Here is a 10,949-nt window from a genome sequence, read left to right as displayed (position 1 = left end):
GCCGAGCTGGGCTTTATGACCACCGTGACATCCCATGACCTTCTCACTCCACCTGCACCGGAGGCAAGAGACCTGCAAAGCAAAGTAGAGCCGCTCTGGCACGCATCTGAAGGGTGAATGAAGAGACACTTCTGTAACCACAAGAGCACCTCTGTAAACGCTTAGCAATAGATTTATAATCCTTCAGTCATTAGAAGGCTGGCATTTTCCAAGCTGACAGGCCAATGTGGGTATCAGAGGGCAAACATAATGTTCTCAAAAGGATTAGTAGAGGGATTTCTTTTTCAAAGGCTGAGATATAATTTAAGACAATTACACATGGGTGAGAGAAGTGTAGCTAATACAAAACCTCAAAGGACAGAGAAGACCTGGACAACAGCGGAACTTCCAGTAGTGCTGAAATGATTCAAGGCAAGCCAAGAGCAGAGACAGCGCACACCATCCTCGTCGTCATTCACTGAGCTGTGCTGTGCCTGGCAGGAAAAGGGACATGCAAAGCCTCAGACATAATCCTAAACTGATTAAATCATAATATATTTACTTACTCCAGTGCTGATGTGGTACAAATGAAGAACACGGATTCAATGTATATGGCCCGACACGTAAATACTTTCCTGCCTGGGAACTGACACAGGATATAGACAGGAAGGATACTGTCAGTAGACTACGTAAAAATGAAAAGCAACACCTGGACCCTCTCTCCTAGATAATCTTTATGAGAGTGGCCCAGCTCAGATTGAAACATATTATGAGTGAAGAAATCACGTTCCTTCCAGTGGCAGGAAAGGACACAGTTTTGCGCTGGTTCTGGAGACACAGCCCTTGTCATGCCCTCAGGCGATTCCTCTCGCCTTTCAGCTTTCTGGAGTCCCAAGGCTTGAGGCTTGTTTTCCTGGCCCTGTAGCATGCCACCAAGTGGGCCCCAGGCTGACAAAAGCATCTGTTCTGTATCTCGCTTTCCACACCTGCAAAATGGAAAAAGTGATTCCATTTGAGATGTTCCGCTGCAAATTATTCAGTACAGATGAGGTATTTACTATCACTATCACTACCACAGCAAGTACAGTGCCCAAATGCATTTCTTTGAGATTTGTGGTATGTGTGGATATGGAAGGGTTCACAGAAAGCAAGATTGGGTGGGTGGAACAACAGCTGAGTTTAAGTTAGTGTTATTTAATGTATGCTGTACTCTGCCTTAGAAAACAGTCCAACGAAAGCCTATTACAGTCCGACCACTCGCCAAGCTACTGGCCAGTGGTTTATGGCCCAAACCACCAGGCTCTTATGGACTGGGGCTGACCACATTGCCTGTTGTTTCTGTCTGAACACCCTTTCAGGAAGTGTCACCACCACTCAGTAATTTTATATGAAAACAAGAGTCAAATTTTAGCTTTAGCCTGTGTCTGAGACTTGCTGATCAGTCACTGAATCAAGAGTTTTTAAATACAGGTCACTGAATTCAATCAACAGCTGGTCTTTCAGGGAAGAGATCAAAACACGCACAACAGTAATCAGGACCAGATGTTTGTCTAAAAGACGTACCCCAGTTCAAGCAGGAATTCATTAAGCAAAGGCTTACAAGCTGTGTTTTAAACCTAACAGATGAAAAGATCACAACTGCCCCTCTGCTTTTATATTAAAAAAAATATGATTTAAAACAACTGACCACATTTAGGCTGCAAACAGTTCAGTGAGATGAGAGTTGCTTTTGGATGCCCCAGTTAAAGATTTACATCAGTGCGAGCTGCTGGTAGTAAGCTTGGTTTAGGCAGTGCTGGAAAAACGCCAAACGTCTGCACTGCACGCACTATGCCATGGCTCTGGACCAAACTGGCCAAAGAGGAGGCAGAGCCAGGCAATACTTTGTTTCGGGACCCACAGGACTGCTGGCTCTTGAAGGTGCCCCTCAGAGTGGAGCAAAAACTGTTCTAGAGTAGTTCTCCCCATGGGTGTTGTATCCTTACGGTGCTAACTCCACCACTGCTCTTCTTCCAACCAGCCAATTTCAAGGAGGCCTAGGCAGGCACAATGCTATGCAAAGAATCCTATCAGGGATAAAAGACTATTTTGTATTTTTTTGTCTGCATGTCTCATTCATACAGCTAACCTGTATCTTTTCTTAGACAAAGACTGATCGTGTTACTCATTTTTCAGTTGCAAACTCTACGCGTGAGATAAAACGAAGAAAGACAGAAGAACGCACAGCCAAAGAAGAGAAAAAATCAATCCAGCCAAGCCCTATGCTCCCTGCGGAGGTCTTACACTGTTACATTTCTAACAGAAAGTAATAGGAAGTGAATTTGTCAGCTGATGCAAGGCAAATACAAAAGGAAAAGTTAGCATGGGAGGGGTCCTTCCCATTGGCTTCAACCAAGAGGAGAGTTTCAACTTAACAAATACATTGTAAGGTGTGACAGGAAAATCAAGTAAAAAAAAATACAGAAGTTTATCAAAAAGCAAACACCTCAAAGTTAACTTTTGTTCTTTGTTGATATTGTACATTTCCCCTTACCAGTATTTGTATAATAATAATTTGAGTAACTCATTCAACCCTTGATTCTACAGACCAAGATTAAATCCCCCAAGATGGTTTAATCCATGTTAACAACTGAAGCCGCATTTCCCTGTCTCATGTCTGACTTGGACCACGTTTGCTGTGAAGCTTCCACCCAAACCCAAACCAACAGATTCATCCAGCCTGAAGCACCAGGTTATGGAGCAGCAGATTCCAAAGCACTTCCTTGACGGTTCCCCGCTGGTCCTGGTACTGAGGAGAGCCAGGCAAAGCCACGGACACAAGCCCTGTTTTATCTGAAGGCTGCAGCTTAGGGAGAGAGGGAGAAGAAAGACTAAATGGGTCTGTTTCATAGATAACCACACCTTCAGAGCCGCTGTGCGTTCTGCACCTCGTTGGGGATACAGGTGCCTTCCCGGGTAGCAGTGGCAAGCTGCCCAAGGCAACTTGCAGAGCCTGCGACATGCTTCCTGCCGCACGCCCATACAAGTGCCTGAGGTGTTTGGCAGGGTATGGAGTGAAGCTGCAGGCATTACGTTTCCTAGCTGTATTTTTCTTTTTCTTTTTTCTTTTCATAGGAAAATTCAGCTCCAGTGCAGCATCTGCTTCTTAACAAGAGAATGTCTCATTTTCCTGCCAACACTTCATGAAACTTAAAGACATTTTAATCACAGGAATAGCTTTTCTGTTGCTCATGACTCATCATGTAATGCTGAGAACCAAGTGCCTCACTTCAGCTAAAACATAGTGTCCTGCAAAGGCAATCTGTTAAATCAGATTAGGGACATACTTGATTACGGGAGGTACATTCAAATCATATTACATACCATATACAAACTCAACCACTAGTTAACTGGTATAGTATCAAAGCCCAAACATAAATTAGAATGTCAAAACTAATTAAAAGAAGAGAAGAAAAGCATCAGAATGGTCTCTTTCCTATACGCTGTGTTAAGATGAACGTGTTCTCCGCGAGTTTCTCACCTCACTCTAACACCACAACCACACTGCAGGACGATACGGCCGGAGCTGTCCTCAAAGAGGAACCAGGCTGTGAGGAAGTGCCAGAGCAGGGGCTTGTCCTTGAACGGAGAAAGGCACTGAGTGTTCCTGTCCTTTCGGCCTGCAGGTGAAACCCGGAGAGACCTCTCTGAACCCTCAGGGAGATGGAGGAGCAGATACTGAGGAGTCGTCGTCGTCGTCGTCGTCGTCGTCGTCGTCGTCGTCGTCCTCCTCCTCCTCCTCCTCCTCCTCATCCTCATCCTCATCCTCATCCTCCTCCTCCTCCTCCTCCTCCTCCTCCTCCATCTGTGCCCTGCAGCCCAGCCGCAGCCTGGCAGGCTTTGGGCAGAGCCCAGCAGCCTCCGCTCCAGAACTGGCTCCCTGAAGCGAGGTGCAGCTGTGTGGGGCTGGTGCTGGCAGTCTTCTGCAGCAGGACCCATTTGGCTGGTCACAGAGGGCGTGTGAGAACAGCAGGCTGTGCTCACGGGGGCCTGATGCCTACCTGTGCTCCCAGAACCATCCGGCACAGCTGCCGAGGCCTCGCGTCCACCCGTAGGGAGCTCACCTGCGGGGAGCGCGTGCCTGGCCGCATATAGAGGTGTGAGGGGCAGGGTGACCGCAGCACCCAGCAGAGCACCCAGGGCACATCCATGGGTCCTTGGCTCGAGGAACCTCACAAAGGGGCTCAGAGGCAGGGGGACACCCGCGCTCGGGAGGAGGGTCGGGCGGGACTCCCTCCTCAGCCCGGGGGCAGAAAGACGTGGCCGGGGCGGGTGTGTGGGCCGCGAGGGACCCACCGGGGGGGGGCCGGGGCTGGCGGCCCCAGTGTCCGCGGCCCCCCGGGGGCCGGACTACGAGTCCCGGCGTGCCCGGCAGGGCCGGGGCCGCGCTGCGCAGCCGCCGCGCCGGGCACCCACCTGCCGCCGGCGCCGGGCGCGGAGGGGCGCGGAGGCGGCGACGGCCGGGGTAAGGCGGTGGCGAGCGGCGGGGCTCGGCGCGGAGCGGGGCGGCGGCGGCACCGCGGGAGGGGGGTGGCACCGGGGGAGGTGGCACCGGGGGAGGTGGCACCGGAGCATCCCCGGCTGCCGGCGGCCCCGCCGGTCCCGAGCCGAGCGGGGCCGCCCGCGGTGCGCGGAGCCGGGCAGCGCAGCGCGGCGCATCGGAGCCCCGCGGGTCGCGGCTGCCCCTGCTGCAGGGCGGGCGTGGTTGCTGCCAGGAGCTCGCGTCCCTTAGGAGAGCGTTACATGACGGAGCGATGCGATAAAAGAGGGAAAGAAGGCGTTGTTCTACACGCCCGCGAGCCGCCCGCCCGGGTCTTTTGTGTGTCAGAGCCGTTGTGGGCGCTCTGGTCAGCCCCGGTGCGGGACCGTCGGGAGCCCCTCTGCTCATACACGGGGCTTGGCTCTGGTGGAAGCTTTGAGGGAATTTCTCTTGCCAGGGGAAAAAAGCAGTCGTTGAGCAATGGGAAATGTGGAGAGAAATCTGAGGAGCACAGCAATGGAACATAAATGAAAACTGGTTAGATGCGTGTGGCTACCCTATGATAAGGAATAATAAACTTACGAGAAAACACTGCAACGTCATTAGGGATGAAACAAATTCAGAAAGGTAACAATATCAAATATCAATTAAAAATAATTGGAAGCAAGGTATTTTGCTACCATGAGTGATGCGCTGCGTACATCTCTGCTTTTGAAAACATTTGGCAGAGGGAGTCCTTCGGTAAGTCACTGGGTTGCGTGTTTGAAATAAGTAGGTGCAGTCTTGTCGATTCCCCATCACACGCAAGCTTCTCTTTGGCTGAGGATTCCCAGAAATTGCCCTTGAACTCCCTCTGTTCTGCCCTGGAGGTAGGAACGTGTAATGGGAAAGAAACACCTGGGACCAACTGGCCTTAATATCGTCTCCGCTAAATCCTTGCGAGGGGTATACCATTATTAGAAAAATAAACTCAAATTCAGGGATGTATAGAGCTTGTATACGTGTATTGCTATTCGGATGACATTATCATCTTTTTGGTATTTTTCTGTGCCCATTTGCTAGCTAACAGACTGCCTTTGCTGTGGTGCTGTATGCAGTGCAGCTCTTAACTGAACTTCCAGAAAATATATAGGTATTTAAATGTTTGCCATTAGGTGGAAAAGGAGTAAGGTTATGTGAGTCATTTAGTGACTTTGCTGACCTAAGTCCCACATGTATCTTTTCTCCCATTCATCTAGCCTGGCTGGATTTGTCTGAACTTGGCCAATAGCTTCTCTCATCTTGACAATCTAAATAATTTTGTTCAAAATGGTGCGCTTTGCTCTTTTGTTGCATAACTTTTCTTCCCTTCCCAAACTATTATTGTTTATTTCCACTGTTCTACAACTTCTGGCAAGCAATGTTTGTGCATTCTGGCTGTTACTGATCAGCTCTAGTTTTTTTGAAGCTTTTGTGGTTTTTTTCCTTATCGAATCTCATAATTTGATGTTTTCCTGTGGCTGGGTATCCTTTTGACCAAGGCTGTGGTAGCTCTGCAGGGTTTTGCATTAAGAGGCATCAGGCAGCGTCCTTTAGCCACGTGTACTTGCATATGTCAGGTTCATAGCAGGGTGAATGCATACTTTCTGTCTATTGAATGTAACATGCAGGTGTAGCAGTGGTTTCTGTTTAACAGTGGGATTTGGTCATCATTATTTGATGCTACAAAAATCTTTTAAAAATTACTTTTTAAAAGTAACTTACTTTTAAAATCCTTCTTTGTTAAGATTATTTCAAGGAACAGCTGGGTCTGAAGGTCCAGCTGCTGTTCTAAAATAGGAGCATCTGAGAAGGGAACTGATAGAAAAGTAGCACCCTATTTGCTATCTGTTGTCAGCACAGGTGGAACAACACTTCTCTTAGTATTAGCCAGCATCCTTTTTTCCTGCTGATGTTCCCAGCATGTGAAAACAAACAGTAGTGTTGTCTTTTCCAGGACTGGTCTGATCTGTTTTATTCTAAAAATAGAAAGTGTATTTCCAGGTATGTTTCCTTCTATTTGTTTCAGCTATCAGGACGTGCACACCATAGATGGTTTCTGTTATTGACTTACAGCTAGAAGGCAAAAAAAAAAAAAAAAAAGATAGTTACTAGGTCTCTGCACACAGTAAGAACTAAAAACAGCTTAGGAAGGATGCAAGAAGAATTTTTTTTAAAAATGATCTAACAGTGATCATTATCAATGATCTGTCCTGTGATCAGTAGTGTGTGCTCTTAACCCAGCCTTTGGTTCTCTCTGTGACTGTTTCACCTGGCATGTATAATTCATTTAAAGATCCACTTACAGGAACGAGACTGTCCATGGAAGAAGGGACAAGTAGCCAAAGGAAATGGTGCCCAATGCGTGATACCTGGAAGACTGTTCAATTCTTTGCCATTCTGCAGACTTTCCATTTGACCTCAAACAAGGCATTTCTTTCCTCTGACAGGACAGTGAAATGGAGAGGTTTTCGTGTGGTTGATGGTGTTTAAGGTGTCACAAGAGCTGGTTCCAGAGAAACGTGTTCAGTCAGTGAGGATACGAGAAGCTGGCCTTTGGCATCCCCTTGATGCCTTTTCACATGTTGGGGATAATTCCTGACCCCAGCGTGTGCTTTGCTTTGCATTCATGGTAGATGTGCTGATAACAAGAATGACAATTCTTCACACAGCACAAACTGGGGAGACCTAACTGGATGCAGACACTTCTGTCTAAACATCCCAGCTGTCACTGTAATGTGCATGATCCAGGAACCGACTCATCCATATTCGTCTGGGGACCGCAGAGCCACAGGCTGCTGTGTCACAGGGCTGGGAACATTTGTGCTCCGAGGAGGTACAACTGCTTATTCCAAGGTAAATCAGCACCTTCTGTGGCAGGATCAGACCTGCAGAGTCTGGAAGGTATTGAAAGAGGTAAAAATAGCATCTGTGCCCCACAGGAGAAAATGAGGCTGCTTCCTTGCAGTTGCTGTCACATAGGTCCTTACACTGTCACGTAGAACAGACCAGCATCACTACTGGCGGTAATACAATGATATTAAATCTGATCTCTGTGACCAGCACTCAGCAGTCACTTGGACAGCTCAGCAACAAGGTGTTTCTGGTCACATCAGAGCTGAAGCTCACAGATGACAAATTTTGGGTGGAGCTGCCATTTCACAGTCCATTTTGTCTGTATAAAAACACTTTGCTCTCCAGGATTTTCAGGCTAGTGCTTTACACCACCCTTAGTTTCAGACAGTAACTATTTATGTTTTTAATTTTAGAAAAACTAACTAATATTGTTATGATTTTATATATATAAAAAAAGTTGTGTAAAAACAATGAGGGGTGGTTAAAATGAAATACAGATATCCAGTGAAAGCTTTCCAGACCGTGTTTTAGGAAGTAATTCCATTAAGTAATTGAATTTATTTTTTCTTGGGGCTCCATTCTAGTCAAACAGCTGCTGGATATAATGCCTGGTGAAGGGAAGAGTTGAGGTCTCAGTTCTGCCTTTTGTTTGAATGCTGCTGGGGGGTAGCCATCAGTCAGCCCAGGCAGTGATGCAGCCTCAGTGCACCACTGTGCATGGATTTCCTGAATGACCTCTCAAGTTCTAAAGATGCAAGAAACCTCTGTTCCAGCTCTGCAGTTACCAGTCACAATGAGCAGAAATAGAAGATGATGGCTTCATTATTTTATCACCAAAGCTTCACCCCTGTAAGACCACAGTGGAGAACCTCCGAGGAGGAGACAGGACAACACACAGACAGGTCCCCTCTGTTCTGTCCTGTTTCTCACATTAACACAGCATTGGAGTGCCTGAGCACCACGCTCAAGTGCTGTCAGCAATCTCACTGGTATCTGGAGAGCTTACAGTTGTCCTGTCGTCCTGTAGGCAGGAACTGATTTAAAGTTTGCTGTGTTTTAGTAAGACTTGCTTGTGGTCTACAGACTATCATATAGTCAATGCCTAATTAGTCATTATAATTTTTTATATGGAAACAATTCTAGTGGTTATGATCTAAAATATAATGTCATCCAGAAACAGGTTATAAACTCATCAGCCACTGTAAAGAAAACTAGTTCCTTCCCAGGACTTACTTTCGTTTTTGAATGGTTATGAATAGTATCACTAATGTTATTTTAGAAACAATTAGAAATTGCTTATTATATAACTTTATTCTGCATTGAAGTAGGAGAAGCATTCGTGTTTCATCTTCCTTTTATCGCCAGTGAAAAACCTCTCACGTTATCTGAATCAAAGGGACTGCATCTCTTTGTATCTTCTGTAAATAACCATACTGTCACATGGATAATTTTGCAATTTACATGATGGTTATTTTCTTATAAAGGGCATGATCAAACTCCAATTAAAGCAAACTGATGTCTCATGTTATATTTGAATAGGAGTTGTCAATCCCTCAGTAAAGAAGCTAAGTGCAACGTAAACTACAGAGAGGCATAAGCATAATCAAGGTTCAGAACACTCATCCAATTATGAAATGGAGTTTTTGATCACTGAATGATCATCCTAAAGGTTCTGGCCTAGTCTAATATTAGGACAACATAATTGTTAATTATTTACCAGTCTCTTTATGGGACTAAACCAGTTGCTAGGAACAGAATGTGAACTAGCCCTAGATTAGCCCTGGGGAGAAAAAGCATTTACATAAAGTGACATTTTCTGCCAAACAGGTTTTAAACACACAAATGAAAATTTAATGAGATAATTTGCCAAAGATAAAACCAGGAACCACACATCATTTTTTAGATGAAATACATCCTTGCTAACACACTACTACTATTTGGTGGTAATTTTAGTAATCAAATGGGTATCTAATCAGCTCGCGTGTTTATCTAGTAGTAAATCAGGATAAAAGGAAAATAATGCTTTATGGACCAGAATTTGCAAACCTAGAAACTGTATTGGTAGATACTGATTCTAACTTAGGGAAGCAAACAAACAAACCAACAAAACTCTTTTGTAGTCTTGGGTTAGACGTGGAAAATTTTTAGTGCTTGCTTTGAACTTGATGTCTGATGGTGAAATGTGCACCACCTCAGCTGGTGAGCTCAGCCGTCTGCCTGGACTTCCAGGTGGGTGAGATTTTTTTTCTGCAATAAATGAAGTTAAGGGCATTTCTAAAAAACTGTGGTCAGGAACAGAAGTCAGTTACTGAACAATAGTGCAGAGAAACCCACTTCAGGTAAAGTTTGTTTTAAATATCAAATGATTGTTCAGGATTTTTTGCTGAAGTTTGACAAACGGTGGCTAACTGGTCTGGGAATGTAAGAGGTTTGGCAATGTAATCACTTCCCCAGGGCAGCCCTGACCTCAGTGCTGTCTATTCCCCCTGCCAGCCCCAGAGACACCCTCTTGAAGAGCCCAGTTCTACAAATGCTTTAGCAGTTTGTCCATTTTGATCCACCAAGTGATCAGGGATGGAACAAATTAGAAAAGGTGACTGAAAATGTACAGCTCGGTGCTTCTTATGTTGAGTTCTTCAGAAGTTTTTTTGGGGAAAAAGAAAAGTTGGGTGGATTCTAGAAGACCAAATCCTTTTCTTTGGTTCTCTTCTTCATTTTCTACCTCCATGAGTTTATTTCATCTCTCTAGTACCTCTTATTTACATCAGGACCTGTAGCTAATACCACTTTCACCATACACACAAAAAATCCAGTCTCATAATGTTTCACTGTATATCACTGCCATACTTCTGTGCTATGCTGGACCTAATGCACCCTTTCTAGCTCTTCTGAGACTTTGGAATTGCCTAGTTCTAAACCAGAATGAAATGTTGTACCACAAACCACAATCTCCAAGTATGCATCTCCCTTTCTTGCTTTTCGCATTTGCATAAAAAAAAAAAAATTAGTTATATGTCAAATAACAGAGCACTTCTCAAAATACGTATATTTTTAAGTTTCAGCTTTCAACAGCCTCGCCTTATTTTTCACAGCAGTTCCTGGACAGCAGAGAGATCATCTGCCCGGCACTGGATTAAGGCACGTTGTTGGGAGCACTCCATTGCCTGGGTGGTGCAGAACAATCGCATGAGTTCCACCGAACATCTGCTTGTGTTGCACAAACACTGCTCTTAATCATAATGGCCCTAATCCTATTCATTTGGTCCAGTATCAATTTAACCTAGGATTTATTCCACCTGTTTCTTACTTTTGTGCTTATCTACTTAAGACGAAAGAAAGTGAAGGATTTTTCCACATTTACAGATCAGTTTCGGAGATATTTTTCAAAACACAACTAGCCATCACTGTGGATATGGAGATAGTTCAAAACAGATCATGCATCAGGACTTCCTTTCTAAGTAACAGGTGCCATGATTTGCAGAATTAAGAAGAAAAATTTCTTAAATTTGATTTTTAAATTTTTTTTTTCTATAACAATGAAAATAACTCTATTGGATTATTTCCCATCTAGCACATC

At 45.1% G+C, this 10,949-nt stretch overlaps 1 protein-coding gene and 1 long non-coding RNA gene across 3 annotated transcripts in view; one reads left to right on the top strand and one right to left on the bottom strand.

The window, feature by feature from the left end:
• Positions 1-155: 155 nt before the first annotated feature.
• Positions 156-4,323, bottom strand: LOC121075869. The gene is made up of 3 exons (XR_005823202.1): positions 4,020-4,323; positions 3,500-3,638; positions 156-473 (listed from the first exon to the last, which is right to left on the bottom strand). It is a non-coding gene; the product is annotated as an uncharacterized LOC121075869 (long non-coding RNA).
• Positions 4,324-4,420: 97 nt separating this feature from the next.
• Positions 4,421-10,949, top strand: part of LOC121075868 (tropomodulin-2) — a 32,451-nt gene continuing 25,922 nt past the window's right edge. The window contains exon 1 of one of the 2 annotated variants that reach the window (XM_040569582.1): positions 4,421-4,483. The gene's annotated coding sequence lies outside the window, so the exon portion shown is untranslated. Of the gene's footprint in view, positions 4,484-4,756; positions 5,240-10,949 lie in introns of those variants that run through there. The other variant, XM_040569581.1, reaches the window with a different exon arrangement.

This window comes from Cygnus olor, chromosome 11 (genome assembly GCF_009769625.2).
Source record: "Cygnus olor isolate bCygOlo1 chromosome 11, bCygOlo1.pri.v2, whole genome shotgun sequence".
Taxonomy (NCBI): Eukaryota; Metazoa; Chordata; class Aves; order Anseriformes; family Anatidae; genus Cygnus; species Cygnus olor.
The sequence above is the reverse complement of the archived record's forward strand: the minus strand, read 5'-3'. Positions and strand labels throughout refer to the sequence as shown.